This window comes from Glycine max, chromosome 2 (assembly GCF_000004515.6).
Source record: "Glycine max cultivar Williams 82 chromosome 2, Glycine_max_v4.0, whole genome shotgun sequence".
NCBI classification, from domain to species: Eukaryota; Viridiplantae; Streptophyta; class Magnoliopsida; order Fabales; family Fabaceae; genus Glycine; species Glycine max.
Window position 1 is genome coordinate 44879097 of NC_016089.4, and position 19065 is coordinate 44898161.

Sequence of the window (19065 nt, forward strand, 5' to 3'; positions counted from 1 at the left end):
GCGGATGTTGCTGGCATAGTAGCCCTTTGTATAACTAAAAAAAAATAAAATGAAATTCACATCAAGGAGGTGATGCTGAATCAAAACAGTGTTTATAAAAGTAGAAAGTTGCTTTAAAAGATCCACGTAACAGGCAAATATATGCCCGCATAAGAATCCTCAGCATAGTGGACTTGCAAAGGAATTTGGCACGAATAGAGTCCCTCTTCTTTCCAAGACTGAGCCCTCAAATCATTTAATTTTGTCAAATGTTAATTGCACCCATGATTCATGTATGAAGCAGAAAACAATTGAAACATTTGGCCATGTGATAGTGACAACATATATGGTGTGTTTGGTAGAGAAGAGAGAAATAATATTGGAGAGAAATTTTGTATTTTTTTTTTGTGGGATTCACTCTTTTTACACTACATTAATTTAAAATTTTATCTTCTAAATCAAACACATCTGTAGAGAATGCCTAGTCTTCTTTGACTAGCGGTGGAGATTGGAGAAGGCCATGGGAGAGACTTGTGGAGTGAAGGGGAGTGTATTTTTCCGGAATATTTTTGGAAGATAAAATAAAAGGGGAGTGTGTACTATTAAAAAGGGAAGGTATATATAGCAATTCCCTACTCATCTTTATTGAAAAGAGAAATAATATTGTTTTAGACTAGCCCATAACCTAAAGTGGCCCAAAGCTATCAGAAGTGAAGCCAGCGCAGTAATCTCTTGCAGGGCCTGCACTTTCAGAATTTGGCATCTCATAGAAATTACATGACTATTAATAAGCCAGAATCTCTAAAAGTAAATTTGAATATGACTGTCCATTCTTTCGGATATACTTGTCAGCATTAATGGGTAACTTTGAGTTGACCTTTACATATATCTAATCCTCTCATTAAAAATGATCCTCTGATATGCTATATATAAAGAGAGATAGTTTCATCACATGCAAAATTAGATTATTTATCGAAAAGATTATTCTAAAGGGACTCATTGTATTCAATGATTTATTTAAAATAAAATAAAAAGTAGTAAATAGAACTTAAAAGTTAATTCTGTAGTATAGAATTTCAAGAAAGTAGAACTTAAAGTAATCGTAATTATTTTATTTTAAGAAAGTGATATAACAATTAGCTTAATACAGCAATACTTGACAATATAGATTCAATATAAAGAGGTAAGAAAATAAACTTGCAAAAATAAAATTTTAGGCACAGAACTTACAAAAAATTGAAAAGTTTTGAGAGAACTTTGAACAGAATTTTAAGCACTCTGAAATAAACACGTTGAAATAAAGAAGAAAATATAATGATCCTAATTCTTTCTTCTTCTTCTTCTTCTAATTTCAGTGACTAATCATGGCCATGGCTTCTATTAGAAGTTTTATGGCCAATTTTTGCATAGGTCGAGTGTTCTTAGGTTAATTTATCTGTTGTAAATCGAGTTATTTTGTTATGGGTAATTTGACATATATATATCCATCATGACAGTGTCCCAAGAATGAGTAGTAGTGGATAACTTCAAGTTTCACCCTTTGAAAATAGGTCAATGTCCCACCTTCACCAACTGAGAGCATTTGTCAAAGTAACGTGCTGCAACATCAGTCTTTTAAATTCTCCTTTTCAGTGTATTATTCTCAAAAGCATACATAACCTTTTATTTTGTTGAAGGAAGTCAATTTCCTATTGTTGGAGGGGTGGATCACTCTACACTACGCACTTGCGCTATGGGAGTATCGATGCAATACATGTCAGTGTTGTTGATTGGTATTGTACACGACACGAGGGGTGTATTATTGCACTTGAAGTCAGTGAAGTATTGCTTAATTTGGCTAAGTATTTGATGTAAGTGTGGAGCATGACTTTTACTTGTACACGAGGCTTATATATTGCGCGTTTGTTTGGTGTAAGACACTTTAATAGTCTATAAGTTATTTTGATTAATTTGTAAGTTAGTTTGACAAAAATAAACTTGTTTAATACACAACTTATTTTAGTAATTTATTGTAAGTAAATTATTGCGAGCGTTGAGAGTTCTGAATAGATTGTCACTTTGAGGTTTTTCAATTATATATGGTGTTACTTTTCTATTATTATAGGCTTATATAAAATTGGGATATATTTTTCAACTTATTTTAGTAACTTATTGTAAGTAAATTTTTATATGCACCAACTAAACACATATAATTAAAGTGCTAAATTTTCAAAAGAAAAAGAGAACTAAAAATTATTAAATCATAAAAGTGAGAAGGACTAGACAAGTTGATTCCTTTTGAGCCAAAGTCCTAGCTATAACTAGCTAGGCTTCCAATGAGGAGTGAGGACCATTTCTTCTGGTACACCCTAGCCCCCAAAGTCCATAACAATAAAAAAAAAAAATGTTTGATCAGGCAAAGTCAATTGTCTCATTCCTTATCCCATTCTCTTTTGTTCAATATTGTCCCTTCCTTTAACCTCATGTGTGGTAGAGGGTTAGTCATTACTGTTATTAAATTTTCCAACAACCTGATGGTAAAGACACTATCAAAGCATGTAGGTATTTAGTCCTTAACTGGTACATACCATTATCAAGAACAAATCTCAGTCCATTTATTAAAGAAGACCCCGCAATATAGAAAGTAATAGATGATCGAGTAAAGAAGAGTAAACTCTTCGGCTGAAGCATTTCGGGTAGCCTTCTAATTATTGTTGGGTCTAGGCCCAGGAATAGTGAATTATGTTATCAATACACAAATGTATAATTTCTTAGAATTTTTAATTGTATTTTTATTCATCGCGGTAGGGATTGGGTTCAAGCTTTCCTGTTGTTCTCTACCTTCTTCTTGCTCATTATAATTATCTTTCACAGTTTGTTTTCTTGACAATTTTGTTTGTTTTTTTTATTTGATCGATCTTGTACAAATTTCCTATATTTTTTGAGTGTGAAATTAACTTTGTTTGAAAAACTGATGTTAATATTTTTCATCCGTATACAGTACTGTTTTTTTTTTTGGCGAAGTTAATTAACTCTTAGAAAATGTAAAAATTCTGGTTTTTAATTAGTTTAAGTCTTTATGATCAAAGAGACAATTTGGGAGCATTAATATACTATTTGTTAAATTTTTTAAGTTACTTAAAAAGATAAATATTTGAAGACTTAAACTGGTTTTGTATTTATAGTTTGACAATTTTTCTTTAAAATTTTACTTTTGTTTCCTTAACTGACACTTTTAAAACATTAGGTCACATTTGCCTGGAATAAAAACGATACTTGTGATACAAAAAGTTTCAACATAGAGTAAATGAATTATAAAATTACTAAAAGAATGAAATATAAATTATCAATTGTCATCCAAGTTATGAAAAAATTATACTTTTAAGATACGAGAAAATGGCACATAAAACACTTAAACTTTAAACCATGTAAAGACATCTTTTATTGTTTTGTGAAAAACTAAAATAAAAAGAAAATGGTCTCTAGTTTAGAAATAGTATGCTAATAATTTTATTATCTTATTATAATTTATTTTACCTTATGTCTTTATATATTTATGTTTAAATCATATCATACAGTTTAAGTCTGTTTGAATAATCATTTAGAGACTTAATTTTGTATGAAAATAAATTTATTTATAATTGAGTTTAAAATATGAGACAAACATTACATATATAAGAAAAAAATTATATTATAAAAAATCAACTCAACATAAAATTTATATTCCACTTTTAAACAAACATGCTAGGTATAATCACGTGTATCTGAAAACAAATCAGAAAAGGCCACGACTTATTTCAAATAAACTCACGTTTATATTGATTAGAGGTGGCTTTGAATATGTCAAACACCATTTGAAAAACATACCCTGGTGGCTGCTGTGCAATGTATGTTATAAATCAAGAAAGTGGAAAAGAGAAATGGAACTGATAATCAAGTAGAGAGTATATTAATAGAGAGGGAGAGTTAGAAAGAAACAGTTGGAGACTAGGAAAACAGAGCGCGCTTTAAATGCGGGGCAGACAATAGAGTCAGCGACTTTCGTGAAAGACACTGTCAGGGCCCTTAACAAGCCATGATGTGAAAGCTCAGTCTCTCATGCCACTCACACACATGCATGCATACCAATACAAACGTCTACACACCAACATAGATATAGATTTGTTCTCTTATAATCTAAAATCAATTACTAGTACATTACCATTAACTGTTTTAAATATGTGATCATCAAAATGATTCAAGGTTTGAATGTTTTACACAGTTTCCAATAAATCTTAATTACTTCTTTCAATAATGATTATTCTCAATATAAGGTTAAAATATTGAAAATTTAACACAATTGATAAAATTACCTAAGCAGTCTCTCAAGTTGGAAAAGTTAGAAAAAATATATGCTATACACTAGCCCATGATGAGAAGAAATTATGCAACTTTTTTGTTGCCCTTTTTTTTTCTCAATTTTCTTCTTTACGTATCATAAGCATATTTAAAATGAGAAAATTATTTTCTTACAACTTTTCTAAAAACATTTTTTGTTAATTTAAATTTATTGATTTTTTTTATAAAGCTTCACATATCCTACATCTTACTTAATATAAACATCTTTTATAATTTTAAATAAATTTTAGTTAATAATAAAGAATGTATTAGTGTATTACTCCTCTTCAAACAAAAATAAAAATTAGTAATACATTTTCTGACATATCTCGTTAAATATTTTATACTTTATAGTAAATTTTAACTTAAATTATATATAATTTAAAAATGTATCTAAAAATGTGTGATAAAAAGTACCTTACTAACATTTTTTAGAATCAAATTGAGCAACTTCACATCTAAGAATCAAAGTACAGGTAACCTGAAATTTTGCCAACACGTATGTTTACAAAGCACAACATATATGATACATATCATATAATCTATCAATATCATACTACATTTTTTCCTTTTTCTTTTTGTCTGTCTTTTTCCTCTACCCCAAAATTAGCTCATTAAAAAGTAACATTAAATATCTAAAGAATTACATTCAGGTAATTTTCACCATTCTAATTTAACCCGTGATTAATGGATGAATTTGGTTCAATTTTCGTAAGATAGCTTTCTAGTACTCTAGTTTCCATTAACTAGTTCATGATTCATATGTAGCTCTTATCTGCATAATGCCTTGTTCTCTAGGGGAAAAAAGCTAAATTGGAAAGGGGCACCGCCACCAATTTATCTTTGCCTTTTTATCAACAGAGGACAAATTGTACTGCACATATATTTAATCAAGTCAATAGGAAGAAGAGGAAGCTATGCATGCGCTGCTAGCTGCTGCTGCTGCTAGCTGCATTCTTGATCATATGGTCATCATAACCTCATAATTAATACTTGTTATGTTCTCTCTGGAACAGTTTTCTTGATTTGTCAGTATGAAAAGTAAAGTTAAAATAAAGAACAACTTTTCAAAAGGGTTTTTTTTTCCTAGTAAACTTTATTTTTTTTTTCTCTCTCACTGTCAAGTGCATACTACTTTTTCAATGCTCATCAATCATAAAGCAATCGATTACAAAATCATTTTCTCACCTCTCACATCAGGACCCTCTTTTCTGTTCTGCCAAAAAAGTACTGTTTTTCACTCTGACCCTTTGCATTTATTATTCTCCTTTCGAAGAACGAGCCATGATAGGGTTACAACTTACAAGTCATCACTCATCACACCCCATACTCTCTTCTTCACCACCGCCATTACCACCTATTCTGCTAAACCTCTCAAGCACAAATACATACGTCAACTTCGAAGGGTACAACCTTGTTCCCCGTATCAGCTGTAATAATTTATGATGCCTATGACTGTGGTTTTCTTTTACCAATTACTACTCTCTTCTCTCTTATTTTATTTTTTTTACTGTCTTTCCTCTTATGTATAAGAATCTTTTATTTGCTTTACAAAAGTTAAGAAATTTAGTTATTTTCTTAACCACCTAATTAGAGTGTTTTGCTCTTTAGTGAAATTATAAATTATTCTTACAAAATTTAATTATTTAAACCAATCATATGAATTATCAGTATATATAAGTTATTTTAAAATATGTGTGAATCAATACGATCGATGTAATCACACTGGTACTCTATTAATTACTTAAATAAAGTTTTATCTTTATTTAGGAATGTGTTATATGATAATTGAATTAAATCCTTACTTACAATTTTTGTCAACTAACTTAAGTAAATTTGTTCATTTTTTTGGGTACATGAATTTGGTTAAATTTAAATCAATATAATATTGTTAAGTTTATCAATAATTTGTATAATTGTTTTAGAATTATTCCTAAAAATATTAAAATTCTATTATCTAAATTCTTTATTTAATTAATTAATACAATTCTATTTAAGATTACTTTAATTTTGTTAAAGAATAAGTAATGCTATATATAGGTAATTCAAAGAGAGTCTTATAAAAATGATAAAAACAAATTTCTTAAAAACTTCTTATAAAAACAATCAAAGATCGTAATAATTTGGTTTTGTTTGGTGTTTAGAGTAAGAATTAAATAATAATATAAAGTGTATAATATTTACTGTTATTAATATATTATATGTTATTATTTCCACTTTTAATAAAATTTAATTATTTATCACAGTAAAAAAATAAAAATTATATTATTTATTAATAATTTTTTTGGGTACATCTATTAATTAATGCCTTAATCACTCTCTTTTCAACACTGATTGATAAATTTGTTGATTTAGCAAGTTGCAATTAATACTTATTTCTATTTCTTTAATTACCTCTCAAGCGCGTTTAGATTACTGCATTTGTCATCTCCAACTTTTTGCACATATTTGATTCTTGCAATTTTGGTTGGACAATAATAATATTGACAATTAATTATGGACATAATAAACAATCAAGGAAAGGACAAGTATATATTATATAATGGGGTTATAATTTGGACGCGTTATATCATTTGTGTACTGAATAGGAGCAAAGAGGTAGTGGAGGATGAAGAAGTTCTGTGAGTGATGGGAGAGAGTGGGTGGTTGGGTTGGGTATGTGTATGAGGTGGACACTGCAAGGTACAATCCTCTGGGTGGTGGCATTTCACCTTCAACATATTCGCTTGCAATGGGGTTGCAAAAATTTGGACCCCAGTTTTTTTTTTCCCCTTCAATTCCTAACATCTCACAACAAAAGTGGACTTTGACATGTCTTTCTCATGCTTTCTTTTCTCCTTCAATTTTCTCTATATTCAAAATTTAATAAATGAACCTATATAATGTTGCTGTTAATTAGATGTACAACATGTGTAGCACCTATGCTGCTAGCTAGGGTAAGACTAAATTTGTTCAGTGTTCAATGAGGATGTGAAATGCTTTGGGAATTATATACAATAACAGTTCACGAATTTGAACCAAAGAAAGGAATCTACTTAACTATTCTAGCAGCATGGGTAACATAGTCGTGTAAATTCTAGCTACCTCATGTACTTGTGATAAAAACTTTAGGGAAAATTGTAGTTTGTATAAAAAAGAAGGTGGTCATCAGGAATGAGGTGTTATTGATAAAATATGGAGTGGGTGGAATGCTCGAAAAGGATAATACACTTTTCTACTCTTATTTTTAAATGAACGTAAGAGAAAGGAACACTTTATATATTCTTTTGTGTTACAAAAGGGATAATGATATGGTCCATTTGTTACACATTTACATCGATTTGATATGACAATATATATCACAGGTTCATGGAATATTGTTGGATATATGGCCCTGATTCAAGGCTTATGAACAACCATTTTGGAGGAGACTGTTTTTTCAACCCCGACACTTAGCCACTTGAGGAAACTTTGCATGTTTCATTATTGAACATGTTATTCCGATTAAAAGTTGAACGTTGTTATCGCATATAGATAGTGATAATTCTACAATGTATGTAGATTTATAGAATTATTAATTAATTTACATGACATTTGTATTAGCTTAGAAGACATTTATGAGAGAATAATTCAATAATATGAAATTTTATTTGATTCATGTTTACGTGAGACTTTTAATTAATTGAAAATTACACGAATTTAACTTAAGTATTTAGGTTATTGAATATAGGAAGAATGAGCAAGGGAATGGAAACAATACCTAAATGCAAGAAAAATAAAACTATTGTGTTTAAAAGTTCTATTTTTTTAAATGTGCATTAAGTAACTAATTTTACATTTATAATAATATAGTAAATACTTTTCTTCACTTGTCGTAAATAAAATGTGGGGTTGTCCGCGTGTAAGTGAGCGAAAGCGAGACATGCATTTACTAAAGCAAGCCTAGTAGGCCACAAATTATATAGGTTTCTTCCAAATAATACTTAGGGACAAAATTTTACAACTATCAAGATGTTTTGACTTTACAAATAACTATTTGCACGACAATGATAATTGTTATATTATCTTCATCTTTATTTTATGTAATTATTCATTATTGAATCTTTGATCTGTGCTGTTGTCCAAAATGCATAGGATGCAAGTAAAATGAACAGAACATTTAGAATAAAGAATCAAAACAAAATTGTTATAATGTAAAAATATTTAGTATCTTTCTCATTACTTTGAAAATTATTTTATTTTTTTAAAAGGAAAAATAATTAGAATTTAACGATGATGAAAAATGCTATTATTTTAATGTTGTATTAATTATTTTTAATTAGAGTTAGTTTGGGTTTGATAGTGCATGGATTTTGGTCACTATAATACAATTTGGACGAAAGTTTCAATTAATTTAGTTAGATGGTAATTTTTTTTTTTTTTTGGAGACTTGAAGTTTTCGAATCAATTCTTGGATTAAAGTAGAGAATAGATTTACTAGTCTAGTCGTGTAAGTGGATTTGGTATAGGTTAAACCAGTCCAAATATATTTTTGTCTTCCTCTTTAACCTATGATGCATCTAGTGAATACTCTCGGCTAGTTGAGAAAAAGATCAGATTCACTAGAGTCTAAGTTTCTTAATTACTGGATCTTTTAAAAATTACATAAAATTATTATATATATATCTAAACAATTAAATATTAGATTAACTTTCATTGATAAATAATTTTGTTGTTATTACATATATTCATATTAATAATTTAATTTCCGATGGATAAAAATTATTTGATTGTTTGATAAATAATTTTTTTTTAGTAATTTCTAGTATTTTTTAAAATATTACTTGAAATAATATTTTTTTAAATGTTAATTTTTATATTTTTTTTTATTTTTATCTTTAATATATTTATTCATTTTTCTTATTACTTTTTTTAAAATAAATAATAATTTTATTATTTTTTATTATTTTATACTTTTCAACTACTTTAATAATTTTATCAAATATTTTTAATTTAATAGGTTAATTTTTCAGCTTTTAACTATTAGCTTTCAATTTTCCATTATCAGTTAACTTTTTAATTTTTGATTAATTTTTCAATTATTAATTAACTTTTGAGTTAGTTATATATATATATATATATATATATATATATATATATATATATATATATTAAAAAAGACATCCTAACACTTGACATAGGTCCAATCCATGTTTGCTACCTAGAAACACAAAGAGAACAAAGCATTGCTCTTCTCCAGAAACTTCAAATGTATATGTCACGTGATCAAGTCAATGGCTTTCGTAATTTTCTATTTGCCTAATTTAATTACCAGAATTAAGGCTATGTATAATGTATCTGCTGCTGCTGCTAAATTATTTAGTTGTCAATTTGTGTGTCTGACTGTGTGAATGGCTAATTTGGAATTTGATGTAGATGTTTATAGCTTTCCCCCACCTGATACTGTACATTAATTTCTAATAACAGTAGATTGTACTTAAACTTTGTCTTCCCTGCATAGATAAATTATTCTCGAGAGAGTAGGTCACATTCACAATTATACGAACATATGCTTCCGTTTTGGACAAATTAATCATTTATTTTAATTTATTAAGTTAATGGCAGTGATTATAAGGCTAAAAGAAAGCCAGGAATAGTGAAATTACCCATACACGTTATGTTTAATTAACTAAAAAGGAAAAATAAAATAATGTCTATGCTGACCCAAAAAATTAAAAGTAACATGACTTATTAGATAGATAGGCAAGTTTAGTATTTAGCTTTAATTTGCGAACCACAATGGAAGAAAAGACAGATTGAAAATATTCCCACATATGACATATATGCAAAAAAATTAGAAAAGAGATATGAAATGAATACATATGTGACTTTAGGAAAGGAAATTACCATAATTTTGGTCATGGTGGTGCTGAGATGAGCTAGCTTTGCCGCTTTGGTGAAAACGTGAACATTTTTACAAGTCACCTGATCAGGCAGGAAAAGACACAAGGACCTTCCCATTTTCCTCTCTTTGCTTTTCGGAATCACCAAAGCACTTTAGCTCTCTTTAGCACACATAACGTCATAGAGATACATTCATTTTACAGTGAGAATTAATTATTTATTTTTTCATAGTAAATGTAAAATAATAAATAGTTATATTTTTTTTTCATGATATCATTATTATTTTACAGGATGGAGTTAATTCTTACGTATTATTCAAATACACTATTAGAGAGAATGTGGAAACGCTTTAGGAGGTAGACGTTTTATTTATCAATTTTTTTTTTAGAAAGGCGAACTTGAAAATATTATATTTCTATATTTGATATACGTTTTGAAAAAAATATTCTCAAATATGCTTGATTCTTAAAAATATAAAATATTTATTCCCAAAATAAAAATTGAATATCTTAAATATGATGAAAATAAAAATACTCTTTTTATACTAATTATCTATCTACACTTATTTTTTTCACATTCTTTTCCTTCTGCTTCTATTTTTAATTTGTTTTAGCTGAATAAAGTTTATTTATTTATTTATTTCTAAAATTACTAAACATTGTTCATGAAAGTTATATTCCTAAACATAATACCTTGAAAAGGCACTCAAATAATTTCCAAAGTTGTGCTAGGATACGGGCCAGAGGTGGGCCCAAATGAAAAGTTAATATAAATGACGTAGAGATGGGAAATTGGGACAGCTGTGTGTTGGAGACCGTATACATGATACATGTGCGCGTTTTAGATCCACTAGAAGCATGTTTGGAAAAAATGGTAGGAGATTTTCAAATTAAGTTTCAAAATAATCTAAAATTGCTTTTCTTCTCCAAAGCAGGGTTGATTAAAAAAAATAAAAAAAGTTACTTTTACATCAAATTGATTTTATATTAAATTTCATTATAAATTTATTTTTGAGACTAGGGTTTGTAAATATAAATTACTCCGTTTTGAGTTTATTTTTAATTAAAATTAAGTTACAAAATTTATTCATAGAAAGTCACGAACACATTAACATAATAATGGACTAGATGAAGAAAACACAATTTGGAGATATTTTTGCTTTGCTTTGCAAATGTTGATATATATATATATATATATATATATATATATATATATATATATATATATATATATATATAGTTTGGAATTGAAAGAGTCAAAAGGTAGGGTCCACCAGAATCATCGGAGACTTTCATTCCCCAATATATTCCCTCTATTACCCTTGATAGCTTTGAGAAGGAACGTACACCCACATACATAACACTCCACATCAAATTATTCTCATAGGCATATCCATCTACTAAAATGTAAATTTTTTAAAATTTGAAAAATAATATGAAAAACTATTATCATTAATGTAAACTTAAAAATAATTGAACAAAAAATAAGGATTAATACATATATATGGAATGAGACACATAAGAATGACATTGAAGTACAATGCTGATTTTATTTTTCTCTATGGTAAGTGTACCCCTTCAATCGGTAGGCATTGAACCTCCTAGTTGGGTGGTGGCCATAACCGCATGAGGTATGTGCCCATGGATCTTGAGGTAACGACCATAGAGATTCGATGAAGGTCGAGGTTGTTTATCGCATGATCCACGTCCTTATAATCTCAAATTGATTTAGAGGACAGATTACACTTAATAATGTTTTTAGATTAAATCTTTTTTTTAGGCATAATTTAGCTATAAGAATAATGAAGTTTGTTTTAGGACATCATGCAATCAACCCAAAATTCTATTAGAGATTATAAAGTTGATTTAATGGTAAAAGGTGAGTGAAAGGAAAAGAGAGTGTGTGAGTATGAATTGTCCCATTAAAAAAATTTAATAAACTAACAACTAATATTTATCAATAAAAAAACATTCAAAAAAATCCCTTTTACTTCTAAGATCACGTTGAAAAAACCATTTGAGATTAAATTAATATTTCAACCAAACTTCACACACAAACTAGAGTTTTAGGTTAATATTAATTCAAAGAATAGCAAATATCAGCACTCGATAAACTAAATTATTAAGTAGTGAATGATTTAATCCATTTTTTTAATTCATGCACACATTCTGAGTATTATGTTAATGATTGTACATATCAATCTTTTTCTAATCTTTCTCTCTCGCGTGATCGACCTCCGGGAATCTAGCTTTTCATCAGTTTAAAAAAGAAAATCTATACATATCCTTCCTTTCCTTCCATTCCAATCCCTTATTTATTTTTATAATACAACCTAAAAAAGCACCAAGAACTTTGTCCTCTTAGTTATCTTTATCTCGGTCTCACATAATTCCTATTCTCCCGACACATATCTTTATTCCTCCCTCTCTATCAAATCACATTACAACAATTCTGTTTTTCATCAGTCTTTTTTTACTCTTATTTTCTATCATCACTTCAATTATTGCTGTAAAGTTTCTAAATACCTTAAGTAAGGAACAACTTGGCAGGTGGACATATATTGTTCTAATTCATTTTGATATCTCTCCCTATTAAACACACAGTTAGAGAGCTAGCACTCATGCATTTTGTTATATTATCTTTCTGCCTTTTCTTATGTTCCATTTAGTACCCTTTATTTCCCTTTACATAATGTTTCCATAGGCACTTTCATGTAGCAGTTATTTTACGTCTGTGGATTCAAACAATTCATAGCAAAAAGAAGTCCTCCTTTCTTTAATTTGGACAATTGTGTTTGTCATACATATTTTTTTTCTTTCTTTCTTTCAACATCATAAGTGCCTCGTATGAGGGGACCAATATTAATATCGGGCTACTTTCATTTTCTATTTTGTTCATGTTCCTCAGAACTGTGTTTTTCTCTGTATAATCTGTGACAGAGAAAGTCAATCTCTTGTACAATCAACATGTATGGCTTCATTCACTCAACAGTAGCTTTCCATCAGTACCTTGTTCATAAATGAGAAATATATGTTGTCCCTGTAGCATTGAGAAATATAATTAAGTGACACTCACTTGATAGTACCTTTTAGAGTTACTGTAAGAGATTTAATTGTTAAAAATGTAACTAGAGGGCTTAGGATGCTCAGGGGATGACATCAATAGAGGGTGTTTATGTCGGCCTGCTTACTGCAGCAGATCTACCAAACTCATATTTTTGTATAAATCAAAATGTCTCATCATATCAAACCAAAACTGTTGAATTAATTAAAATAAATATACAAGTGTTAAAATCATACTTTTTATATTATAATATTTTTTAATATATTTTAAAATTATTTTTAAATATACTTTTCCAAAAAAAAAATAATCAATCAAATATAATGGATCGGAGTAATATTTAGATGACTTTTGATCTTAACTATTCTAGGGTAATATTTTTTTAAGACTTTGCTTAGACGTCATATATTTATTCTAATTGCACACGTGATTCATTTTTTTCCTTCTTTTTTAAAGTAGTAAATTTTTCAGTTTTAATTATCAAATGTTCATATTAATTTTTCATTGATCAAATTACAGGAAAAACCCGAGATTTTGTGTGATAACATAAATATTCCTACTATTTTAACCATTACTTTTTATTTTAGCAGGGGATGCTAGTGTAATATTGGAAGTGTCAGTATAATATTTTCAAACGAGGTGTTAATGCTTTCAAACATACTGTTTTAATCATTACTTTCGACCTCTACAGGGAGCGTTAGTGTAACGCTTTTAAACATATAAAAATGTGTTAATGTTTTCAAATTTAAAGGAAAATTAGTGTAGATAAATAAAAAAGATAGAGTTATCTGTAATTTCACGATTCATAAAAAAATAATAAAAATATTGTTGTAATTTGTTTTTTTTCATTAGAATCTTTTACAATGAAAATAGACATTTATTACGGTATTTTTTTTGTCCTATATCAAAATTATTCCATTTCATTAAATGACACTGATATTTAACTCTAAAAAGTTGTATATAATAGACGATAATAGTCCTCATCTTAAATTTTCAAGTATTTTGAAAAATATCATGATAAAATGAGAAAAATAATTTGCTTGATAAAATTTATGAAATGATAATAGTGGTATACTGGAATGATAAAATATGCAATTATATTAACTTAACTTGTGACTCTAAAATATTTATTGAGCTCTAAATTGATGATATTTATGTATCCTAAAATGAATCAGTGGGGTCAGGCTAGTGGTGGGGTTTGGGGGTAGTATGCACAAAATCTTAAGTTTAAACCTTAGTGCTATACACAAAAAATAAATGAATTTCGGGGATTAAAAGAATATTTTAAATGTTTGAGAGATAAAAATTAAAACAAAGAATTGTACAAGGACTAAAACTAAAATTGAATCATTTTACATGAATAAAAAACAGCTATTTCAAAACTTAGAGAGATAAAAAAATAAAAAAATTTAGGCACCAAAATAAAGTTCTCATTTTACAAAGTCAAAAATCATATTTAATCAAATTAATATGATTGAGACATTTATAAAAATTAATTTGAACAACATGTTATTTTTATAATATAGACTAATATTTTCTATTAAAGGCAATCTTATTCAAATCAAATATAATGATGTAGTCATTTGAATAATAAAATTTAAGTAATATAGTTATCATAAATTATCCAAAACAAAACAAAGATAAAAGTAAAAAGACAGAAGGGCCATGAAACCTTAGGAAATTGAACCCGAGTTCCAAGATTCATGGCCATAGGTTGAGTTTGCAAGCTTAATTTTCCTCACATCCCGTCTTTAGAATAGATCGAAGATCCCTATTGGGAAGCTCTCTTCTCTCTTTTTAATTAACTTGTTTTAATTTGGACTGAACTTTTTTTTCTTTCTATTTTCATGCAACTAGCCCATAAAGATTGCCTTAGGCCGCTCAAGCACGCTGAATGAATGTGGTGCTTCACTTCTACGCTGAGTTTTTTGTTACAAAATAATAATTAAAGGAAAAATAACGGTGTCTCAATTTAAGATAAGAAAAGCTTTTGCACAAAAGAAGAGAGAAAACATGTTATATGTTTAGCGTGTAAAATAATCTTATTATTATTTAATCATAAATTATTATAATAAATTTATTAACTTTTATAATAATTTTCTTAAAAATTATACCAATAATAATTTCTGCTTAATTGACTTTGTAAAAACTATTAGTTAATCTATCAACATTAAACTTAAAATCTACTCGTAATAGAAAAACTTACAATAAGTAGACAGTTAAAATGGAGATGTTTAACTTTTTTTATAAGCAAATAACATTATTATATTATAAAACAAGTACAAGAGATACTCAAATCCATATAAAATGTACATGGATAAACTACAACCCTCCAAAGCCACAAAGCCACCGTAGGTTATTATGTATTTAAGTGTATCCAATGACAAATTAATACACAATAACCATAATCAACATACGTTGCCTATGATGTACGTATATTTAAGCCTCCCTTCTTCCCTAACCCAAAAGACTAACATAGCAGTTAGTAACTGAGATATTATGTAACTATACAACCTTTAAAGCTATACTGATTCCATACCAAAACACCACTAAGTAGACAGATACATCCCTGCAATCTATAATTCCACACCGCAAAAAGTGAGTACGTAGTTAATTCGTCTAACAGCAATTTATCTAATTACACTCTAATCGCAATTTTCTTAGGGGCTCTAATCGTAACTAGATAACAATAAAATAAAATAATATAGGTATAAATGCATATTTAGTGTTTGTGTTATAGTATTTTTAAGACGTGGGGGCGATGTTTCATTTCATGGGACCCCGTTGATGAATATTGGTTAGTGATTGAAGAGAGGAATGAGCATTATTTGCATGGTACAGGGTCTGTACCAAATATTAAGTATGATAATACACGCTATTCCATATTCTCTACCATACATTCTTGTCAATCTGACAACCAATAAATGTGATCATGTGGGAGAGAAAAATCTTCACTCAATTCTCCAATAATGACAAACAATATCATGAATGGGGAACTTCCAAAAGCTTGTATTTTGTTGTCGACCAAGTCTTTCCATGCCCAGTTTTTCTAACAATTCTTCTTAGCCCTTTTTTGATAAATTTTAAAGTTTATGCTAACAACTAGTAGTGACCTAAACGCATTTAGGTCTGTCGCTGAGTGATGAAGAAATCTGTTAATACGACAAGGACAGTCATTAAGCAAGAATCAAAATCCTTTTTTGTTCATTTTCTTATTAGTTATGTAATTGGTGTCTGTGGAGTCTTTGTGCATATTAATTTGTTAAGTAATATAAATTCTTTTATAATTTGGAATTAATTATTTTATTTGAATTGATATATTCTAATATATAAAATTTTATTATACGTCAAACCATATATTATTGAGCATAATAAACTAAAAAGGCAAAAAAGAAAAATTAATTAGTAAACTAATTATATAATTAAATAAAATAATTCTGTTTTAAATCATATCTCCATATGAAATTACTGAGCGTGTATGTGAATTGAATGAGATTGTTTTAGTTTAATAATTAGTAATGTTGAGTTTAAATTTTAGATATTCATTTGTGTTAAATAATTGGAGAAAAAAATAGTTGCCTATAAAAGACTTACTCAAGTCTAGTTAGATGGTCTTTTGTAGAGTTGAAAAATGAATGGATCAAATCGGGATGATCCATCGGATCAATCTTGAAAAATAGATTGGGTTGAATTAATTCATGTTTTATATGAGTCTTATTTTTTTAAGTTTAACTAGGTCTGATAATCTATCGGGTTGACCCATATTATTATTTTATCTAAATTTATATAAATTAAAAATATATATTTTTAAAATATCAAACTAAAATAGATTCGATTAAATTCAAATTTATATTTCTTAAATTTAGTCTAACTCCATCGACCATCAAACTGATTCAAATAAATCCAATTCTATTTGGGCCAACATTTTTTTAGTCGAATTCGATTTGACCTAGTAGACCAATCTAATTGGTCCAATTCATTTTGTCAACTCTAGTCAAAATCATTATAAGAATCGTTGAATTGTTGTAGGATAAATCAAATGTAACAAATTGATAAGATGATTTTATATAGGTATAAAATTACATCAAGAAAAAGTTATAGTGTTTGTATATTTTTTTTATTATTTATTCAGAAAAAATTTGTAGAGGAACCTAAATTAATCTATAGTTATCACATATGACATTGTCTACACTTACAGTTTCAAAATGTGGTTTTATAATATATAATAAATGTCTTCAAACATGTATTCTTATTACTATTAGAAAAGAACAATTCAGAAAAAAATAAAAAAAAATAGTATGACTTGAAATTACTTTTGGGAATAGTAAGTGAAAAATAATTGAGTTATTTTTTTTTTTAATTCTATGATTTAGTGATACATAATGTTATTTTTTATATATAATATAATGTCAACAAATTGGATTAATAATATGACATTATCACGTATATTATTGAGTTTTGATAGAGTCTAATTTGAGTTTAAACAAATTAAGACTTATATATGTTTCTGAAATATAATGTTTTTTTAGTTTTGGTCTTTCCTTGTAATTTTTTTTTTGGTTTTTAATATTTTATTTTACTCCTTACAATACACCTATATTTTTTGTTTTAATTCTTATAATATTTTGTTTATTTTGAATTAGTCTCTTTGAATTTTTTCGGATAAAGACTAAAGACAAATGATTTACATATTATAAAGATTAAAACAAAACAATAAGGAAAAAAATATATACGTCTTAATTTATTATCTCATTGTTCTTTGTTTTTTTTTTTCTTTGGGTGATTTTATTATCTCATTGTTAAAAAAAACTTATTATCTCAATTAACAATTAGAGTAATATCATATTATAAAGACTAATCTTTGACAATTAATATTATGTGGAGGCGGTTTAAAATTTGAAATCACTTAACAGTGATAGAGTTACTTTAAAAAATACACGATTATAATTGATTATTTTTAATGACCTAGTAACATTGTATTTTCCTTAAAAAAGTAGAATTAATTTTATTTTATTGATCCACTCATTTTTATAATCATACTAAGTTGTTTACTTATAGTGTGTGTGATATAATTGATAAATAATTATTTTATTTAAATATGTGATTAAGTTTCAATCATTAAGTCTATGTATGAATCAATATTTATGTGAAAATCTCAATTTATTAAATGAATCTTAATAATTCAAGGTATTTGACTAAAATTCTTGGTTTGGATAGAGAGAAACACGCAAAAAAGTAGGATAAAAAGAAGCAAGAGAAAAGATAAATTGAGTAGAATGAGTAGAAAGCAGATAATTTTTTAAGTTGATTATTAGTTTAATTACTCTTTATTAGTTCGGTTGAATAGGCGAAGAAAAAGAAAATAAATTTTGTTGTATAAATATATTTTTGTACTTAATATATGTACGTATTGCTTGTGAAATAGAAAAAAATAACAATGTTAAAATTGTAATTTAAACGTGGGTTAAATATTTTTTATCTTTATTTTTTCTCATCAAAAAAGAGAATTTATTACTAAAAAAATAGATATTTTATTTTGAAATGAGACTCACTTTATGACTTTATTTTCTTAATTTTTATGTCCTATCTTCTTATTCAAACAACATAAAGTTATTTTTTCTCTATCCCTTCTCGATCATTTTCTCTCTACTGACTTCTAAAGAAACAAAGGTAAATATCCCGTCCACTCATCTTAATAAATGAAAGTAGAAGATCAATTGATCTTGTGCCATGCATCCCATAAACTTATTTTAGGAGTCAGGACCAAATTTGAAAAACTAATTCTAGCTCTTCTTTTTTTGCGTTTTA

The 19065-nt window shown here is 27.5% G+C and overlaps 1 long non-coding RNA gene across 2 annotated transcripts; it reads left to right on the plus strand.

Annotated features, from left to right (window-relative positions):
* The first annotated feature begins 1048 nt into the window (after positions 1–1048).
* LOC121173379 (uncharacterized) lies at positions 1049–1968 on the plus strand. 2 transcript variants are annotated; one of them, XR_005888125.1, is made up of 2 exons: positions 1049–1569; positions 1656–1968. It is a non-coding gene; the product is annotated as an uncharacterized lncRNA (long non-coding RNA). The 2 variants fall into 2 exon arrangements; XR_005888124.1 differs by having other exon boundaries at positions 1660–1968.
* Positions 1969–19065: the final 17097 nt, after the last annotated feature.